Genomic DNA, 21,629 nt, shown 5'->3' with positions numbered 1-21,629 from the left:
GAGGCCTTTTGGATCAGGAAACTGAATACTTTTGGAGTGGGTGGTTTAAACCGCGAATATGATCTTAGTTTTTGTATCTAGTGACATCAGAACCTCCTGAGTAAATCACGTTTTCATATGTTTATTTTATGCTCTTCTTCCAGATTTTGCTTTTAATGTCCACCCTCAGCGAACCAGGTAGGAGAACAACACTGCTTTTTGTATTCTTGATGCGACGTTTTTGTCGCACTTAAAATATACTTAAACTCATTGTCTATGCGAATTATTGACTGCATTAGAATTTTTGCACACACTGACATCTTGTGGCTTAATCTTGAACTTTTCATTTTTTACTGCAGGGTGCAACTTTAATGTCGCACCGACCTTTAGTGAGCCATCTTGTGGCCACTTTTGGTAATACTGCAACCTGATCACTCCAATGACCATAATGTGTTGACTACTTCCGGGTTGACCTGGAAGTTGTCAGAGCACTGCCTGCACAGCTGTGAGTGGCTGGCTGGAGGAGGGACAGGAGGAGAAAGTGTTTCCCTTTTTTGGAAGTGATCATCCATCCATCCCAGCTTGGGGGTGTGGTGTACAAGCTAATTCAGGTATTACACTTTTTTTCAGTGTGCATGAAACATGAGCATATTTGCATATTACCATTGAAGTTCCCTCTCAGGTCCGCTCTGGGGCCCCTCCCATACAGGAAGGGGGTATTTAAAGGTGTTTGTCTTGTCACAATTTTTATGGCTTTGAGCAGTTTGATAAAGGTGTAAACCGAAACAGCAGTCTGTCACTGCTGCCACTTTGGTGCTATTAAAAGAGCTTTGATACAAGACAGCGGTGCCGGTCCTTTCTGTTTTATCTGGACTGCACTTCCCAGGAGGCACTGGGGAGAGACCTTGGGCACGCTGCATACTCTTTTTTGGAAACGGTGCTCCCTCTCTTTTGTTTATGTGCATACGAGTGCCTCAGGAGGTGAGCACGACTACGCTTTCACGATATTAATCACTTCAAGTGAAGATATGACTACTCCGGATGTGTTTGGTTATAATGAGCAGCAAGCAGGAGAGATCCTGGCTCTACTGAAGAAAGATGTCACATACTTGAGGACCCCAGATGCCAAACCGTTACAAAGAGAACTTGAATCGATCAGAAAGAGACGCATAAATCTTGAACTACATGCAGACACACTTGGCGAGTATTGCCGGGTACGACGTATTCCAAGAGCGATGAGATCGCAGGTGCCTCCATTATTGTTTCCACATGATAAGGAGTTCACGGGTGTGTGGGAGCGCATATGGAATCGTGCCTCCTATGACGCTATGCTCCACACCATAGTGCGAATTCATCAAGAGCTATCATTAGTGGATGAAAAGGCTGAGACCCTAACCAAACAACTGCAAGAGGTGTTGCCTGAAGAGCAGTATACTGGTTTTATGGATGGCCTAAAGACCAAAATGGAAAACTTTACTAAAACGGTGGAAACAGATAAGAGGAATAAGTTTTCTCGCGACTCTTCTGATTACACCAACGGTTTCGTGTATTCTTGGCAGAGACTTTCGGGTCCTCGTAGACCGACCCCTAAGGGGAAACCACCACGTGGTAAGAAACCTCGCACACCAAGAGGAGATTCTGATTCTGAGCCGATCTCGGATGCCTCAGCGGGTGCTTCGAGAGATCGATCCCCAAACGGCCACGTAGGGGCCGCAGCAGGAGAGGCGGCCGGAGATACCAGCGGAGAAAATGGACATCAACGCAGGGCAAGCCCACAGGGCAGGGGCAGGCCAGGCCGCAATGTGAGCCCGAGAGTACTGAGACCGAGGGCACACCATCCTTAGTGGTGAACATTAGTTCCCACAGTCTTTCACCTGACGAGATTCAAGTTTTGGAACTGGGACTGAACTTTTGTCCAACTAACTCACCGAATTTCTTCGAAGTGGATCAAGAACTTTATCGTTTTTTTCGTCTCATCAAGCTCAAATATTTTTTTGCCTCCATACCCCAGTTCCCAACTTCTGGAGATGGCCCTGAGGGTTGTTTCAGGTTGCGGGAAATAGGTTTGCGAAACCCTAGTGGTTTCATTCCACCAAGTCACCCCACTATTGACTCATTTATTTCTAGAGTCCAGAATGACCTTAGATGTGTCGAGGATGATTTCCAGAGGGGTAAAATTGGGGTCAATTGTAATTTGTCACCAATACAACGTAGAGCTATTTCTTCCCTACGGGATAATGTGTCCATCACCATCCGCCCCGCAGATAAGGGTGGGGCAGTGGTGGTGATGGATACCAGTATGTACAATGAGGAGGTTTTGAGACAATTATCTGACTCTGATGTTTATGAAAGCATAGATTGTGATCCTGTGTTGATTGTTCGGGCAAAAATTGATGATTTATTAAATGAAGCATTGAGAAAAGGCATTATCGATAATGGTCTTTTTAAATTCCTCAGGGAAGAACATCCCAAGACCCCTACGCTTTATATCCTTCCTAAAATCCACAAGAGGCTGGACAGGCCTCCAGGTAGACCCATTGTTTCGGGCATTGGGTCAATATTTGTACCAATAGCTAAATTCCTGGATGGCCTGCTCCAGCCTCTTGTACATGAAGTACCATCGTATCTTCGTGATACAAGGATGTTTTTGGATAAATTACGAGGTCTTGGTCAAGTCGATGAGGGAGTGCTACTTGTTACACTAGATGTTGAGAGCCTCTACACCTCCATCCCGCATGATGGGGGTGTGGAGGCGATTGACTGGTTCATCATGACCCGCACTGACTATTCACACGAGCAGAGGAAATTTCTGGTGCGACTGTTGGAGGTGGTACTCAAGTGCAACTATTTTACGTTTGGGGGCAGGTATTTTGTGCAGAGGCGGGGCACGGCAATGGGCTCGAACGTGGCCCCCTCCTACGCAAATCTATACATGGCCCTCCATGAGGAGGCATTTGTCTATGATAATCGTCTTTTCCGCCAGCACGCTTTGTGCTGGTGGAGATTTATAGACGACATATTTTGCGTGTGGAGGGGCCCGCGTTCGAGCCTGGATGAGTTCGTATCGCAACTGCACAGTGCCTGCCCCTATATTCGGTTTACGACGCATAGTGACCCCAGTAGTGTCTCCTTTTTGGACACTCGAGTCATTTTGCAAGATGGTCACTTCGAGACGGATTTATTTGTCAAAGAGACTGATAGGAACTCCCTGTTGCACTATAGGAGTTTCCACCCCGACGGCACCAGAGATAGTATACCACTAGGGCAGCTTAAGAGAGTGGCGGACATTGTCACAGATACTGAGGTCAGGGAGAGGAGACAGGAAGAAATGAGGAGTAAGTTTAGGGCCCGGGGTTACCCTGAAAATACGTTCCAAACTGAGAAACGTGATAGAATAGGTAGAAGGAGAAGCCTTAGGTTACCTTTCGTATCCACATATAATACCTGCAGTAACATGATTGCACGTACAATTCGCAAACATTGGCACATTTTGAGTGAAGGATTCCCATCGATTCCAGAACTACGATATCCCCCGTTGATGTCCTTTAAAAGGGCACCAACAGTTCGGGACAAAATTACTAGGAGTGGGGGCCCTGTTGGGGACACGGGCAGAAGGGGCATGTACCCTTGTTTATCATGCCACATGTGTGGACATGTTATCAGGGGGGACACTTTCTGCCATCCCTCAACGGGTGTCCCCTTTAAAATACGTGGCCGATACGATTGTAACTCTCGGTACGTCGTATATATGATTAAATGCCCATGTGGTTTTGGCTATGTAGGCAAAACCACTCAGCGACTTAAGGAGCGTTTCTCGTCGCATAAATCGAATATACGCGACCCGAATTGCACTTTGGCGGTAGCGCAACATTTTCATTTGCATAAACACGCAGTGTCACAATTGCGCATAATGGCAATCGATGGGGTCCCGGATACTTGGAGGGGCTCGGATAGGGACAAGGCCTTACTTAAAAAGGAGGCCTTTTGGATCAGGAAACTGAATACTTTTGGAGTGGGTGGTTTAAACCGCGAATATGATCTTAGTTTTTGTATCTAGTGACATCAGAACCTCCTGAGTAAATCACGTTTTCATATGTTTATTTTATGCTCTTCTTCCAGATTTTGCTTTTAATGTCCACCCTCAGCGAACCAGGTAGGAGAACAACACTGCTTTTTGTATTCTTGATGCGACGTTTTTGTCGCACTTAAAATATACTTAAACTCATTGTCTATGCGAATTATTGACTGCATTAGAATTTTTGCACACACTGACATCTTGTGGCTTAATCTTGAACTTTTCATTTTTTACTGCAGGGTGCAACTTTAATGTCGCACCGACCTTTAGTGAGCCATCTTGTGGCCACTTTTGGTAATACTGCAACCTGATCACTCCAATGACCATAATGTGTTGACTACTTCCGGGTTGACCTGGAAGTTGTCAGAGCACTGCCTGCACAGCTGTGAGTGGCTGGCTGGAGGAGGGACAGGAGGAGAAAGTGTTTCCCTTTTTTGGAAGTGATCATCCATCCATCCCAGCTTGGGGGTGTGGTGTACAAGCTAATTCAGGTATTACACTTTTTTTCAGTGTGCATGAAACATGAGCATATTTGCATATTACCATTGAAGTTCCCTCTCAGGTCCGCTCTGGGGCCCCTCCCATACAGGAAGGGGGTATTTAAAGGTGTTTGTCTTGTCACAATTTTTATGGCTTTGAGCAGTTTGATAAAGGTGTAAACCGAAACAGCAGTCTGTCACTGCTGCCACTTTGGTGCTATTAAAAGAGCTTTGATACAAGACAGCGGTGCCGGTCCTTTCTGTTTTATCTGGACTGCACTTCCCAGGAGGCACTGGGGAGAGACCTTGGGCACGCTGCATACTCTTTTTTGGAAACGGTGCTCCCTCTCTTTTGTTTACATGCATCCAACAACCACACTGCCACACTGTCTCTATGTCCTGGGGGGCCCTCCCAAAAAAAGTGTTACCTTGTATTCTTAAGGCTGAAAACATACAAGTTATCCGGAACTTGCATCTTGAATCGGATCTTGTTGTGCTTATACGGAAAACTGTTCCTGATTGGATGCCAAAAGGTAGTCCAGTTTCAAGAGGTGACCTGTTTTTTTGGGGGGCCCCCAGGACATAGAGACAGTGTGGCAGTGTGGTTGTTGGATGCATGCGCGGGCGGATGGATGATGTGATCATAACATTCTCTGGCCAGAGATAAGCTATCTGTATATCTGCAGAAAATTGCCCCATGTGATATGGCTAAATTGCATTGCATTGTTCTTTGATTTTAATACTTAGGGGATATGTTGTATTGAGGGTTTTGTATTGAGGGGACTCTGTCTAATTGGAATTAAAATTGATTTTTATTGGTACAATTATGGTGGCCTTATGACCTTATTACGTGTACACAAATTTGTTGATCTAATGTTATGAGGGTTGCCCCCACCCCTTATCCTTGAGGGTACATTGACCAATTATCCAATAGACAATCTTGCTTTTCCGTTATTGAGATTTTCATGGAGAGAGCGGGTACCCTACTAGACAAAATTTCCAAAGCAGATACAGTACATCCCCACCAGTTATCACACACATCAATGATGCTACGGGTACGCAAGTCACAGGCAACGATGCAATTAATAAAACATTATTTACCTACTATTCTTCTTTATACGCCAGTCAAACTCGAGCAACACAAACAGACTCAGAAATATTTTTGTCTGAAGTTAATTTACCTAGACTAACGGCTGATCAAATGTCAGAACGTGAGGCTCCAATTACGGAGGAAGAAATCAGGACAACATCAGGAAACTCGGACAACATAGCATCAATTCTGCTTCAGACATATGAGACTGCATTCGAGATAGGACTTCTCCCAGATTCCATGCTTGAGGCATTGATAGTGGTGTTACCTAAACCTGGCAAGGACCCCCTCCTATGCGATTCATATCACCCAATATCTTTACTTCTGGTAGATATTAAGATTCTAGCTAAACTATTGGCCATTGGCTAAATATTGGCTAAATAATGTTATCTTAACTCTTATTCATCCAGATCAGACTGGATTTATGCCAGGTAAAAATACTGCAATGAACATCAGAAGACTAATGATAAATATGCAAGCGAAACACCTCAACACCGGAAATAGAGTAGTGGCCTCCCTAGACATGACCAAAGCATTTGATACGGTAGAGTGGCCTTATCTCCAGGTGGTCCTTGCCAGGTTTGGTTTTGGCGAATCCTTCTGTAAGTGGGTGGAACTTTTATATAGATCCCCAAGAGCCCGCGTCTGTACAAACGGCTGGATCTCCGAAGCCTTCCAACTAGGGTGAGGTACAAGGCAGGGGTGCCCGCTCTCTCCTCTGTTATACGCTCTGGCTGTAGAACCTCTTGCTTGTCGTATTAGGTCACTCCGAAAAAAAGCTCAGCTTATACGTGGATGACACAGAGCTGACCCTGGGCCTTCATTGTCTGCAGCTTTGGATGTTATAGAGCAGGGCTCCCCAATAGGTTGATCGCGATCTACCGGTAGATCGCGACCGCCTTCTCGGTAGATCGCGGCCTCTTGGCCGCCTCTCATTAAATTTTGCGGCCAGCAGCATGTTTAGCTGCCGGACAATAAGAATGCAGGGGAGAAGACGCGGCCTGCAGAGAGGGAGGAGAGAGGCGGCGCGGCCGCTATGTCATGGCTGGGGGCGGCGCCGGGCAGCCTGCAACATGAGTGCTTGTAACATGCCCGGCGCTGCCCCCAGCCATGATGTAGCGGCTGCGCCGCCTCTCTCCTCCCTCTCTCCTCGCCGCGTCTTGCCGTCTTCTCCCCGACATTCTTATTGGCCAGCGGCCTGCCTGCCGGAGGTTCCGGGAGTCCAGAGGACCCTGGCTAACCTACGCTGCAGGTACATATACCTGACTAAGCTACACGGAGGGCCCCTATACCTGACTAAGCTACACTGGGGGCCCCTATACCTGGCTAAGCTACACTGGGGGCCCCTATACCTGGCTAACCTACACTGGGGGCCCATATGCCTGGCTAACCTACACTGGGGGCCCCTATACCTGGCTAACCTACACTGGGGGCCCATATGCCTGGCTAACCTACACTGGGGGCCCATATGCCTGGCTAACCTACACTGGGGGCCCATATGCCTGGCTAACCTACACTGGGGGCAGGGGAGGACTGGGACCTTTCAGCCTGGGAGGGGAAACACAAACTAGAGGCCCGTTTCCATGGCAGCCCCAGCACAAATGACGTCAGACACGCACCACACGTGCTACATTGCTACATGCTGGTAGTCATGTGGAAATACAGCAAGGACACTTCCAGGGCAGTGTGACGGGTAAAGTATAACTGCACAGGCACCGGGGGTCACATAATACATTTGGAGGGATGACAGCAAGAGGTTACCGTGGTGTCCGTCGTTCGTGATTATCGCACGTCGTTACCGCTGCTCACCAAATCAACCACATCGGCCTGAGATTTCCCAGCATCTCAGATTCAACCAATTTCCGACCAAAATCAGTCAGATCGTCAATTGGGCATGCTTGTGGCGGCACCGATTTTCACCCAATCCGATACTAATTATCAAAACAGTTGGTTGGTCGCCGAGACAACAGATGTACCACCATATTATTTCCCCAAGACTCTCCCCCCCCACACACACACACACGCACACTTATGTCCATAGAGGTACTGTCCCAACAGAAGAGGGACAGTTGGGAGCTATAATGGTGTGAAAGCAGCGTTTTTTTTCTATGGACCCTGCAGGCAAGCCTCTGCTCTGCATCTTGCTGTGTACATTTACCAGCTTACACTTCCTCTAATTGCTCTGTAATTGCACCTTTATTTCTCTCAGCCAGCCTAATGTTTCACATTGCCTTATACAAAAACCTGAATGCAGCAGGCACTGTACCAGCCCTAAATCATTAAATGAGAGGCAGCCTGGGGGGAAATTTCCCCCTTTCCCCCCTGGCCAGTCCTCCCCTGACTGGGGGCCCATATGCCTGGCTAACCTACACTGGGGGCCCATATGCCTGGCTAACCGACACTAGGGGCCCATATGCCTGGCTAACCTACACTGAGGGCCCATATGCCTGGCTAACCTACACTGAGGGCCCATATACCTGGCTAACCTACACTGAGGGCCCATATACCTGGCTAACCTACACTGAGGGCCCATATACCTGGCTAACCTACACTGAGGGCCCATATACCTGGCTAACCTACACTGAGGGCCCATATACCTGGCTAACCTACACTGAGGGCCCATATACCTGGCTAACCTACACTGAGGGCCCATATACCTGGCTAACCTATACTGATGGCACGTAACCTATGCTGCAGGCACATACACCTGGCTAGCCTACATCGGGGGGGGGGCGTGCTTAGCATTTGGGACGTTGGTAGATCTCCTGGCCTCAGCAAATTTTAAAGTAGCTCGCGAGCCGAGAAAGTGTGGGCACCCCTGTTATAGAGGAATCAGGATACTATTCAGGCTTAAGGTAAAATAAGTCCAAATTTGTTCTGATGTACATTGACCCCCCGCCCTTCTTCGCAGTCTCCACTGCCCTCGTCTACTCCCCTCCAGCTAGTTCAATCCTTCAAATACCTTGGAGTCCAAATAAAACTTAACCCCAAAGCTTATTTACATGCAGAGGTATTCCCACTTATCACATTGGTTCAAGGAAAATGCAGGGTATGGTCTAAACTTCATCTAACGGTTGTGGGCAGAATAAATCTCGTTAAAATAATACTGCTGCCCAAACTACTATATATTCTGCATCACTCTCCAGTATATGTTCCTGTCTCCTTTTTTCAGAAACTTAGGTCAATAATACTCTCATTTATATGGAATTCCAAACGCCCTAAGGTAAAGCAAGCCCTGCTTATAAACCCTAATGGAATGGGTGCTCTTGCTTTATCCTCCATACAACAGTACTACTTTGCTGCCCAATTACAATATGTTGCTAGAAGCATTGGGGTATGATATAGACCCTTCTAAAGAAAATGTTGCACTCAATTTACTTAGGGAAACTTTTCCCACTCACAAGCTCTCTAATACTGTACTCAACCAAGCCCTGTTAGTATGGAAGTGTGTTGGTGGCCTATATTCACAATTCAGCTATAACTATCACACCTCCCTATGGTAGAACCGTCAACTTCAGGAACTGTCAACGGTTCCAGACCCCTTTTTCTGGAAGCATTGTGGTATAGCCTTTCTTGGTCAAATTGTGATCTAACAGAAATTAATTTCCTTTTCTGCTCTTAGCAGTAAATACCCTGCATTCTCCTATCACTATTTCCGTGACATGCAACTAGCGCATGCTTTCCATGCACAAATTAAAGATGAACCAGTATCCATTGCTCCACATCCAATACTAGCTTTGATTGAAATGGGGCCAATGAAATACCAAATAGGAGAAATGTATAATGTATTGGTAGGAGGGGGAGCATGTGAACGCACTAAATGCTCTAGGGACAGATGGGAGGCGGTGGGTCTTGTACTAGACGATGATGATTGAGATGATGCTTTGGAGGTGGTTAAGAAGGTCTCTCTCTGTGTCAGGGACCGGGCCACACCGTTATACATACTTCACCAAGCTTATTTAACCCCCAACCGACTACTTAAATATAAACCTAACACTAGAGACGAATGCCCCAAATACACTGCTACCTCCCCATCCCTTTTTCACTTGATCTGGGAATTCCCACAGATGGCGGCTTTCCTACACAATAAAATGGGTTGCCCGGTTACTATGTGTTCTAAGTGCTATTCGAGATGAAGATATGCGTGCGTGCACCAAATCCTTGATGAGAGAGACTTTGTTTGCCGTCAGACAGGAAATTGCCTTGAGATGACTAGCTACTGAACCTCCAATATTACAAGGCTGGATTAAAAGGCTTGACAATTCTCTAGCCTTTAAAAAGCTAGCATACACTCATAGAGGGCGAGAACAGGAATTTCATTTGGGACGGTTGGAAGGATAGAAGGATAGAACCTAGATATATGGATATCTAAAAGTCACATAAAATATATAACATTTGCCACAAGTGTATTATTTTATCCTGAATTGTGAATTGTGTGTAATAATAGTCTCCGATATATACAATGTCACACATGACCTGGCTGTACCTAACCCCCCCTGACCCCCCAGCTCTTTCTGTACCCTGTAATAAGATAATTATAATGGACATGCACTCTGTAATTCTATATGTGAAAAATGATGTTCCTTTGCATTGTTTTACATTATGTATGCCCGGCCTACTCATGGGAATTTTACCTGTACCAATAAAACTTTTCTTGGTTAAAAACAAACAAACAAAAAAACAATGCAGATTGCTTGGCTGTTCCGATGATCTTCTGCTTCTAATACTTTTAGCCATGCACCCTGAACAAGCACGTAGAATAGGTGCTCTGATTGAAGTCCGACTGGATTTGCTGCATGCTTGTTTCAGAACTGAGGTTCAGCCAAAGAGATCAGCAGGACTGCAAGGCAACTGGTATTGTTTAAAGGAAACAAATATGGCAGCCTCCATTTCCCTCTCACTTCAGGTTCCCTTTAAGTGATGTAATTAGCATTGCAACACTAAAAATGTTTGACTATTTTCTGAAATGAGGAGAGAGACTTTCCCTGTCAGAGTTCCAGAGAAGCATGGTGGAGGTGCATGGGAATTTCCAGACGTTAAGGAGGCCTTAACCACTTCCCGACCGCCTAACGCACAGAGGCGGCCGGGAAGTGGAGCCCTTAAGGACCGGCTCACCCACAGAGGCGGCGGTCCATTTAAGGGCATGGGCGGAGCGATCGCGTCATCCGTGACGCGATCCTCCGCCGGCGCCTGTCACTGCTCGCCCGCCGCAACATCCCGCCGGCTATACGGAAGCGCCGGCGGGATGTTAACCCCGCGATCGCCGCATACAAAGTGTATAATACACTTTGTAATGTTTACAAAGTGTATTATACAGGCTGCCTCCTGCCCTGGTGGTCCCAATGTCCGAGGGACCACCAGGGCAGGCTGCAGCCACCCTAGTCTGCACCCAAGCACACTGATTTCCCCCCCCCCCGCCCCAGATCGCCCACAGCACCCCTCAGACCCCCCCTGCCCACCCCCCAGACCCCTGTTTGCACCCAATCACCCCCCATAATCACCCATCAATCACTCCCTGTCACTATCTGTCAACGCTATTTTTTTTTATCTCCCCCCCTGCCCACTGCCCCCTCCTGATCACCCCCATACCCCTCAGATTCTCCCCAGACCCCCCCCCCAGACCCCCCCCCCCGTGTACTGTATGCATCTATCCCCCCTGATCACCTGTCAATCACCTGTCACCCACCCACACCAATAGATCGCCCGCAGATCCGACATCAGATCACCACCCAAACGCAGTGTTTACATCTATTCTCTCCTCTAAACACCCACTAATTACCCATCAATCACCCCCTATCACCACCTGTCACTGTTACCCATCAGATCAGACCCTAATCTGCCCGTTGCGGGCACCCAATCACCCGCCTACACGCTCAGATTGCCCTCAGACCCCCCCCCTTATCAATTCGCCAGGGCATTATTTACATCTGTCCTTCCCTGTAATAACCCACTGATCACCTGTCAATCACCCATCAATCACCCCCTGTCACTGCCACCCATCAATCACCCCCTGTCACTGCCACCCATCAATTAGCCCCTAAACTTCCCCTTGCGGGCAATCTGATCACCCACCCACACCAATAGATCGCCCGCAGATCCGACATCAGATCACCACCCAAGCGCAGTGTTTACATCTATTGTCTCCTCTAAACACCCACTAATTACCCATCAATCACCCCCTATCACCACCTGTCACTGTTACCCATCAGATCAGACCCTAATCAGCCCCTTGCGGGCACCCAATCACCCGCCTACACGCTCAGATTGCCCTCAGACCCCCCCTTATCAATTCGCCAGTGCATTAGTTACATCTGTTCTTCCCTGTAATAACCCACTGATCACCTGTCAATCACCCATCAATCACCCCCTGTCACTGCCACCCATCAATCACCCCCTGGCACTGCCACCCATCAATCACCCCCTGTCACTGCCACTCATCAATCAGCCCCTAACCTGCCCCTTGCGGGCAATCTGATCACCCACCCACACCAATAGTTCGCCCGCAGATCCGACGTCAGATCACCTCCCAAGGGCAGTGTTTATATCTGTTCTCTACCCTAAACACCCACTAATTACCCATCAATCACCCCCTGTCACTGCTACCTATCAGATTTGACCCCTATCTGACCCTAGGGCACTCAATCCCCCGCCCACACCCTCAGAATGCCCTCAGGCCCCAGCCCTGATCACCTCGCCAGTGCATTGCTTGCATCTATTACCCCCTCTAATCACACCTTGAGACACCCATCAATCACCTCCTGTCACCCCCTAGCACACCTACCCATCAGATCAGGCCCTAATTTGCCCCGTGTGGGCTCCTGATCACTCGGCCAAACCCTCAGATCCCCTTCAGACCCCCTTCCGATCACCTCCCCAGTGCATTTATTGCATCTATTTTCCCCTCTAACCACCCCCTGAGACACCCATCAATCACCTCCTGTCACCCCCCTAGCACTCCTATCCATCAGATCAGGCCCAATACAACCTGTCATCTAAAAGGCCACCCTGCATATGACCGGTTCCACAAAATTCGCCCCCTCATAGACCACCTGTCATCAAAATTTGCAGATGCTTATACCCCTGAACAGTCATTTTGAGACATTTGGTTTCCAGACTACTCACGGTTTTGGACCCGTAAAATGCCAGGGCGGTATAGGAACCCCAGAAACGGACCCCATTTTAGAAAAAAGACACCCCAATGTATTCTGTTAGGTATATGACGAGTTCATAGAAGATTTTATTTTTTTGTCAAAAGTTAGCGGAAATTGATTTTTGTTTTTTTTTCACAAAGTGTCATTCTAACTTGTGACAAAAAATAAAATCTTCTATGAACTCGCCATACACCTAACGGAATACCTTGGGGTGTCTTTTTTCTAAAATGGGGTCACTTGTGGGGTTCCTATACTGCCCTGGCATTTTAGGGGCCCTAAACTGCGAGGAGTAGTCTAGAAAACAAATGCCTCAAAATGACCTGTGATTAGGACGTTGGGCCCCTTAGCGCACCTAGGCTGCAAAAAAGTGTCACACATGTGGTATCGCCGTACTCAGGAGAAGTAGTATAATGTGTTTTGGGGTGTATTTTTACACATACCCATGCTGGGTGGGAGAAATCTCTCTGTAAATGGACAATTGTGTGTAAAAAAAATCAAACAATTGTCATTTACAGAGGTATTTCTCCCACCCAGCATGGGCATGTGTAAAAATACACCCCAAAACACATTATACTACTTCTCCCGAGTACGGCGATACCACATGATTGGCACTTTTTTGCAGCCTAACTGCGCTAAGGGGCCCAAAGTCCAATGAGTACCTTTAGGATTTCACAGGTCATTTTTGTTTCAAGACTACTCCTCACGGTTTAGGGCCCCTAAAATGCCAGGGCAGTATAGGAACCCCACAAATAACCCCATTCTAGAAAGAAGACACCCAAACGTATTCCGTTAGGAGTATGGTGAGTTCATAGAAGATTTTATTTTTTGTCACAAGTTAGCGGAAAATGACACTTTGTGAAAAAAAAACTATTAAAATCAATTTCCGCTAACTTGTGACAAAAAAATAAAAACTTCTATGAACTCACCATACTCCTAACGGAATACCTTGGGGTGTCTTCTTTCTAAAATGGGGTCATTAGTGGGGTTCCTATACTGCCCTGGCATTTTAGGGGCCCTAAACCGTGAGGAGTAGTCTTGAAACAAAAATGACCTGTGAAATCCTAAAGGTACTCATTGGACTTTGGGCCCCTTAGCGCAGTTAGGCTGCAAAAAAGTGCCAATCATTTGGTATCGCCGTACTCGGGAGATGTAGTATAATGTGTTTTGGGGTGTATTTTTACACATACCCATGCTGGGTGGGAGAAATACCTCTGTAAATGACAATCTTTTGATTTTTTTACACACAATTGTCCATTTACAGAGTTATTTCTCCCACCCAGCATGGGTATGTGTAAAAATACACCCCAAAACACATTGTACTACTTCTCCTGAGTACGGCGATACCACATGTGTGGCACTTTTTTGCACCCTAACTGCGCTAAGGGGCCCAAAGTCCAATGAGTACCTTTAGCATTTCACAGGTCATTTTGAGAAATTTTGTTTCAAGACTACTCCTCATGGTTTAGGGCCCCTAAAATGCCAGGACAGTATGCAAAAAAGTGTCACACATGTGGTATCGCCGTACTCAGGAGAAGTAGTATAATGTGTTTTGGGGTGTATTTTTACACATACCCATGCTGGGTGGGAGAAATCTCTCTGTAAATGGACAATTGTGTGTAAAAAAAAATCAAACAATTGTCATTTACAGAGGTATTTCTCCCACCCAGCATGGGTATGTGTAAAAATACACCCCAAAACACATTATACTACTTCTCCCGAGTACGGCGATACCACATGATTGGCACTTTTTTGCAGCCTAACTGCGCTAAGGGGCCCAAAGTCCAATGAGTACCTTTAGGATTTCACAGGTCATTTTTGTTTCAAGACTACTCCTCACGGTTTAGGGCCCCTAAAATGCCAGGGCAGTATAGGAACCCCACAAATGACCCCATTCTAGAAAGAAGACACCCAAACATATTCCGTTAGGAGTATGGTGAGTTCATAGAAGATTTTATTTTTTGTCAAAAGTTAGCGGAAAATGACACTTTGTGAAAAAAAAACAATTAAAATCAATTTCCGCTAACTTGTGACAAAAAAATAAAAACTTCTATGAACTCACCATACTCCTAACGGAATACCTTGGGGTGTCTTCTTTCTAAAATGGGGTCATTAGTGGGGTTCCTATACTGCCCTGGCATTTTAGGGGCCCTAAACCGCGAGGAGTAGTCTTGAAACAAAAATGACCTCTGAGATCCTAAAGGTACTCATTGGACTTTGGGCCCCTTAGCGCAGTTAGGCTGCAAAAAAGTGCCAATCATGTGGTATCGCCGTACTCGGGAGATGTAGTATAATGTGTTTTGGGGTGTATTTTTACACATACCCATGCTGGGTGGGAGAAATACCTCTGTAAATGACAATCTTTTGATTTTTTTACACACAATTGTCCATTTACAGAGTTATTTCTCCCACCCAGCATGGGTATGTGTAATAATACACTCCAAAACACATTGTACTACTTCTCCCGAGTACGGCGATACCACATGTGTGGCACTTTTTTGCACCCTAACTGCGCTAAGGGGCCCAAAGTCCAATGAGTACCTTTAGGATTTCACAGGTCATTTTGAGAAATTTTGTTTCAAGACTACTCCTCACGGTTTAGGGCCCCTAAAATGCCAGGACAGTATAGGAACCCCACAAATGACTCCATTTTAGAAAGAAGACACCCCAAGGTATTCTGTTAGTAGTACGGTGAGTCCATAGAAGATTTTATTTTTTGTCACAAGTTAGCGGAAATAGATTTTTTTTCACAAAGTGTCATTTTCCGCTAACTTGTGACAAAAAATAAAATCTTCTATGAACTCACCGTACTACTAACGGAATACCTTGGGGTGTCTTCTTTCTAAAATGGGGTCATTTGTGGGGTTCCTATACTGTCCTGGCATTTTAGGGGCCCTAAACCGTGAGGAGTAGTCTTGAAACGAAATTTCTCAAAATGACCTGTGAAATCCTAAAGGTACTCATTGGACTTTGGGCCCTTTAGCGCAGTTAGGGTGCAAAAAAGTGCCACACATGTGGTATAGCCGTACTCGGGAGAAGTAGTACAATGTGTTTTGGGGTGTATTTTTACACATACCCATGCTGAGTGGGAGAAAGATCTCTGTAAATGGACAATTGTGTGTAAAAAAAATTAACAAATTGTCATTTACAGAGATATTTCTCCCACCCAGCATGGGTATGTTTAAAAATACACCCCAAAACACATTATACTACTTCTCCTGAGTACGGCAATACCACATGTGTGGCACTTTTTTGCAGCCTAACTGCGCTAAGGGGTCCAAAGTCCAATGAGCACCTTTAGGCTTTACAGGGGTGCTTACAATTTAGCACCCCCAAAATGTCAGGACAATAAACACACCCCACAAATGACCCCATTTTGGAAAGTAGACCCTTCAAGGTATTCAGAGAGGGGCATGGTGAATCCGTGGCAGATTTCATTTTTTTTTGTCGCAAGTTAGAAGAAATGGAAACTTTTTTTTTTTTGTCACAAAGTGTCATTTTCCGCTTACTTGTGACAAAAAATAATATCTTCTATGAACTCACTATGCCTCTCAGTGAATACTTTGGGATATCTTCTTTCCAAAATGGGGTCATTTGGGGGGTATTTATACTATCCTGGAATTCTAGCCCCTCATGAAACATGACAGGGGGTCAGAAAAGTCAGAGATGCTTGAAAATGGGAAAATTCACTTTTTGCACCATAGTTTGTAAACGCTATAACTTTTACCCAAACCAATAAATATACACTGAATGGTTTTTTTTTTTATCAAAAACATGTTTGTCCACATTTTTCGCGCTGCATGTATACAGAAATTTTACTTTATTTGAAAAATGTCAGCACAGAAAGTTAAAAAAAACATTTTTTTGCCAAAATTCATGTCTTTTTTGATGAATATAATAAAAAGTAAAAATCGCAGGAGCAATCAAATAGCACTAAAAGAAAGCTTTATTAGTGACAAGAAAAGGAGCCAAAATTCATTTAGGTGGTAGGTTGTATGAGCGAGCAATAAACCGTGAAAGCTGCAGTGGTCTGAATGGAAAAAAAGTGGCCGGTCCTTAAGGGGTAGAAAGCCCCAGGTCCTCAAGTGGTTAATGTCGAATTCGACTTAAATTGCTACATCACTAACAATCTTTGAGCTGTGAATAATAGGTAAATAAGGAAAAGGAAAAATAGATACTGAATAGAACATAAGGTAGTAACAGGGGAAGCATAAACTATGGATCACAACAGATTGGTTGTCATTAATGTAATTGACGGATGTGGGTTCCACAATTTATGTACAGATTGTAATTAGGATTCATTCACAATTATTTAATCAATGTGCCGGGAGCCCTGGGGCCATCAAACATTAAATGAGGGTATCCCCTCCCAGGATTAATGGGGACACATAGTGTCACGAGAGAGCCTTAGGGATACAGGGTGAAACAAAACCTAAAAACATATGGCCAACAGGACTCCCCCTCTGTAATAGGGCCCTAGTTGGAATCCTAATGGAAATGGGGACCACATAACAATAAAATTAAAAATAAGTGTATGTTGTACTGGTAGTGTTGAGAATTTTGTTGCCAGTAAAGATCCATATAAGAGGGATAATACTGTTACCGTTCCAAATGGGGATACAGTAGGGGTACGAGAGGGCCAATAGGGGCACAGGGTAGTATTATCACAAATGGTCCACAGGATTCTCCCCCTGTAACTAGGTTCCGGGTAGGAATCATTATGTAAGCCGGGGCTCATTGGGGACACAGATAATTGTAGGAATTGTAATTGGGATTATATTGAATGTAAGTAAATAAGCCTTGTTGTCAATGGCCACCAGCCATCTGCACCTCCATTCGAATTTTTATCTATGCGTGTGATGCCTTGGTCTCCAAGTACTAGCCCATAATAAGCTAGATTAGTTGTAATGATGCTCATTTATTTTATAATTGTATAATAGTGCTTATATTGTGGTAATATGCTGCTTTTATTTTAACTTTAATCTTAACTGTTAAATGTGATATTTGTTGGTGGTAGAGAATGTTGTGAAAAGTTTCTGTTATGTTAGCAATTCTGCCAGTAGATGGCGGCAGCTTGGGGACTGACCATCATACGCATGGAATGGGTAGGGTCTGTATTTCTGAATGCGACTTCTAGGTCGCTTTGGGTATCATTTCATTATGCATGACGGTGGGATGGACGGTTATGTGACGCATCCTATGCGTCAATTTGGTCGCATTGGGTTTGCGTGTCACGTTCCCTGGAAGTATACAGCACAAAAGACGTTGGTCGCTCCAGTGACGTCAGCCTTTGATGAGGCCTTGGGGACGAAATGCGTAAGGCGTAAACAGGAGCGTCTGACGTCACGGGGAGCAGGGAACTTTGCCGCTCGGGAGCTTGAAAGCATTATAGAGGACGCGGATGTGCCATAGTGGAGATGGGACGCCGCAACCACACTGGAGGCATTGCCGCTGGGCTAGGGAGCCCGATACGCTTGAAATTTCATTGGATTACGTGAGTGCGCACTCAGCGCAGGGCTTTGTTTGAATTTTAAAAGGTTTTATGCTATGTCTTGTTTTATCTTATATTTTTATGAGAAAACTGGATTAAAAAGCTCTTGGAGGTTGAATATATCAGATCGTTGGCTGTCTTATTTATTTACGCTTTAGATCCACCTGGTTTTTGAGGTGGTATACATCTGGTGAGCCTGCATTTTTTGGGGGAGTCGTGGATGTCTGCACTTTGAAGTGGAACACATGTGAAAGCACTTTTTGCACTAAAGGGTGTTTATGGAATTTGATAATCCAACAGTAATGCACTATGTATAGGTCTTTTTAATCTTGCAGGTTATAAGAGAAAAAGAAGAGGAGCACTGTCATAATATTTTATATTTAGAGTTCCAGAGAAGCATGGTGGAGGTGCATGGGAATTTCCATCAATGGAAAAAGACGTTTCCAGTTCTCCAAATTAGGAAAAACAATGATAGATGGTAATAACAACTTCAGGAAGGTTTGGGTTAATGAAAGATGGAAAGAGTCTCATCTCTTTTTTATATTCACGGAGAAGTATGCTTTTAACATCAAATATGAAACTCGCCTGGAGCACCTAAATCCCATTGTCCCAAAAATAAACAGCAGGATGCAGACCTGCTTATAGGATTATCCAGTAATTGAAAAGTTCTAGGAAGGAAACTCTCGCATCCTTGTCAGAATATGAAAGATACTAGCCTTTACCTCTTCTATAATTCGGAGGTGGCTCATAAAGGCACAGCATCGTCTGATAACAGAGTGAAAATACCATAAAATATTCTGGACGCTGCCAGGAAGGTGAACTTTAACATTGGATATACCCAACATCTCCATCTCTGTCTGACATGCATGATGAACTATCATTCAATTTTCCACTGGACAGACTGGATGGGAAACTTAATGTGGAGAAGGGAACCGAAAGGTTCTTTCGAAAGTTGAAAAAATATAAGAAAATAATAAATAAAATATTTAATAAAAAAAAAACTCAAACATCTACTATCTTATTTGCAATAAAGGTTTCAGAAGTATTTACATCTCCTTTAATCTTCCTGACACTTATCCATAGCTTGCCCACCCAACATTAATTCCTTCCTGATGCATAAGCATAACCCTAACCTCCACCACTACTGTTAACCCCTTGTTGATGCCTAACCTCCACCCATAACATTAAGCCCGTCTTGAAGCCTAAAGGCTCGTACACACGTCTGATGAAAGGCAACAACGGGTCCGTCGTCAACTCCCGCTGGGCAGGTTTTCAGCAGACAGTACAGCGTGTGTACAGTCTGTCAGTGGACTGATAAGGCTGTTTCTGAGCGATCCGCCGGGCGGATCACTCAGAAACAGCCTTATCAGTTCACCGACAGACTGTACACACGCTGTACTGTCTGCTGAAAACCCGCCCAGCGGGAGGTGACGACGGACCCGTCGTTGCCTTTCATCAGACGTGTGTACGAGCCTTAACTCTAACTTCCACCTCTAATGTTTTTTTTGTTTTTTTAAGTAAAAATGTTATTGATGCAATCCACATAGTAATTCATGAACATTAGCATATCAAAATGTAACAGTCTGTGCATTAATGTTTTTTTATAATAATACAATTTAACTTAGGACTTTTTTCATATGCAACAATTGTCGTATGTCTGCAATATCCTTCAAGGCTCTTATACTGCAGACATGCATCAAATATATGTATTCATACTTGTCATCAGGTTCAAACAAATAATGAAAACATCCAGAATAGTACCAAGTAACGAAAAAAAAAAAAAAAAAAAAAAAAGAAACAAACAATATTTTCCCCATTAAATTTACCTTCTACAACAAACTTCTCTCCCCCCACCCCCTCCACTTTATTGTGATGCAAAATAACTCTAGATCTCCAGTAGGCCCAGGTGACCTGCAATCTTATTAGTCAAATACCACTCTGTGTACTCATATCTTTTCATCAAAGATAAGATTTGATCTTTGGTGCATGTCTGTTCAATCAACCTGTGCCATCTCTTGAAAAATTCTAATTGTTGAATTTTATACCTCTCCATATTTAATCTCTCCATTTGCATGATATGATTCAACAAATCTTTTAGTAATTGTGTTGAGGGAGGCTCAAGAGACAACCAGTGTTTCATTATAGTTTTTTTGAGTGGCAAGTAATAGCAGGATTTCAAATGTATTGATAAATGGCTGATCTGAGTCCCCAAATAAATCTGAGCTATCCCTGTAATTCCCTTTAGGAGATCCAAGGATGCACCCCAAAACTTATGTATTTCCAAACAAAAACAGAACATATGGTCCAAGTTAGGGTTAGCATCAATACACCTCTGGCATATAGAGGTCGTCCTCAACTCAGGGATGTCCGTGTGTTTGTAAGGTACTTAAATGACAATATAGCCCCTTGAATTATTTTCAATTGCATTTCTTTCCGGCGTGTTTCCTGACTGCCAACCACCCTTCCCACGCCACTGACTCAAAATCCTCAAAAAGAGTGGCCCACTTTCGTATGTAGACAGCATGCAAGTGCTTGAGTTTTAGGGAGTCTGATGGTAAGGGACCTGAAAGACTACAGGAAGAAGCCCCAGGTAGGTAGAGATGAGCCCCGGTTAGGTAGCCACAAGTAGCAGGCGCGGAGCTAGGGGGGGTCGGGGTAGGACAAGTTCCCCGTGGCGACTGGTCCCTAAGGGCGCCCAGCTGAGCTTCGGGGTTTTTTTTTTTTTGCGGGGGGTGAGGGGAGCAGCGCAGAGAAGAGGGAGAGCTGTGCGGACGGTGGGGAAGGGGGGTCATCTCCCCCCCCCTTCCCTCACCTTAGGTGCTCTCCCTCCCTCGCTCTCCCCTCCAATGTCCGGGTGGCTGGCAGCGGCGGGCGGAACTCACCTCCGTCTCGCTCCAGCGGCGGCCGGAAGTTCGGGTGCGCAGCCGCTGCTCTGGTCTGGACCAGACCAGAGTAGTGGCAGATCCATCCGGCGCTGCGACGAGACGGAGGTAAGTTCCGCCCGCCGCTGCCAGCCACCCGGACATTGGAGGGGAGAGCGAGGGAGGGAGAGCAGCTCTTCCTCTTCTCTGCGCTGCTCCCCTCCTGCTGGGGAGGGGGACACCTGACCTGGCTACCTACTCTGGGCACATATACCCCTGCCTACATATATTGGGCACATATACCCCTAACTACATATACTGGGCATATACCCCTGGCTACCTACTCTGGGCACATATACCCCTGGCTACCTACTCTGGGCACATATACCCCTGCCTACATATATTGGGCACATATACCCCTAACTACATATACTGGGCATATACCCCTGGCTACATACTCTGGGCACATATACCCCTGGCTACCTACTCTGGGCACATATACCCCT

Source organism: Hyperolius riggenbachi, chromosome 4, assembly GCF_040937935.1.
Source record: "Hyperolius riggenbachi isolate aHypRig1 chromosome 4, aHypRig1.pri, whole genome shotgun sequence".
Classification (NCBI taxonomy): Eukaryota; Metazoa; Chordata; class Amphibia; order Anura; family Hyperoliidae; genus Hyperolius; species Hyperolius riggenbachi.
Note: the sequence above shows the minus strand (reverse complement) of the source record.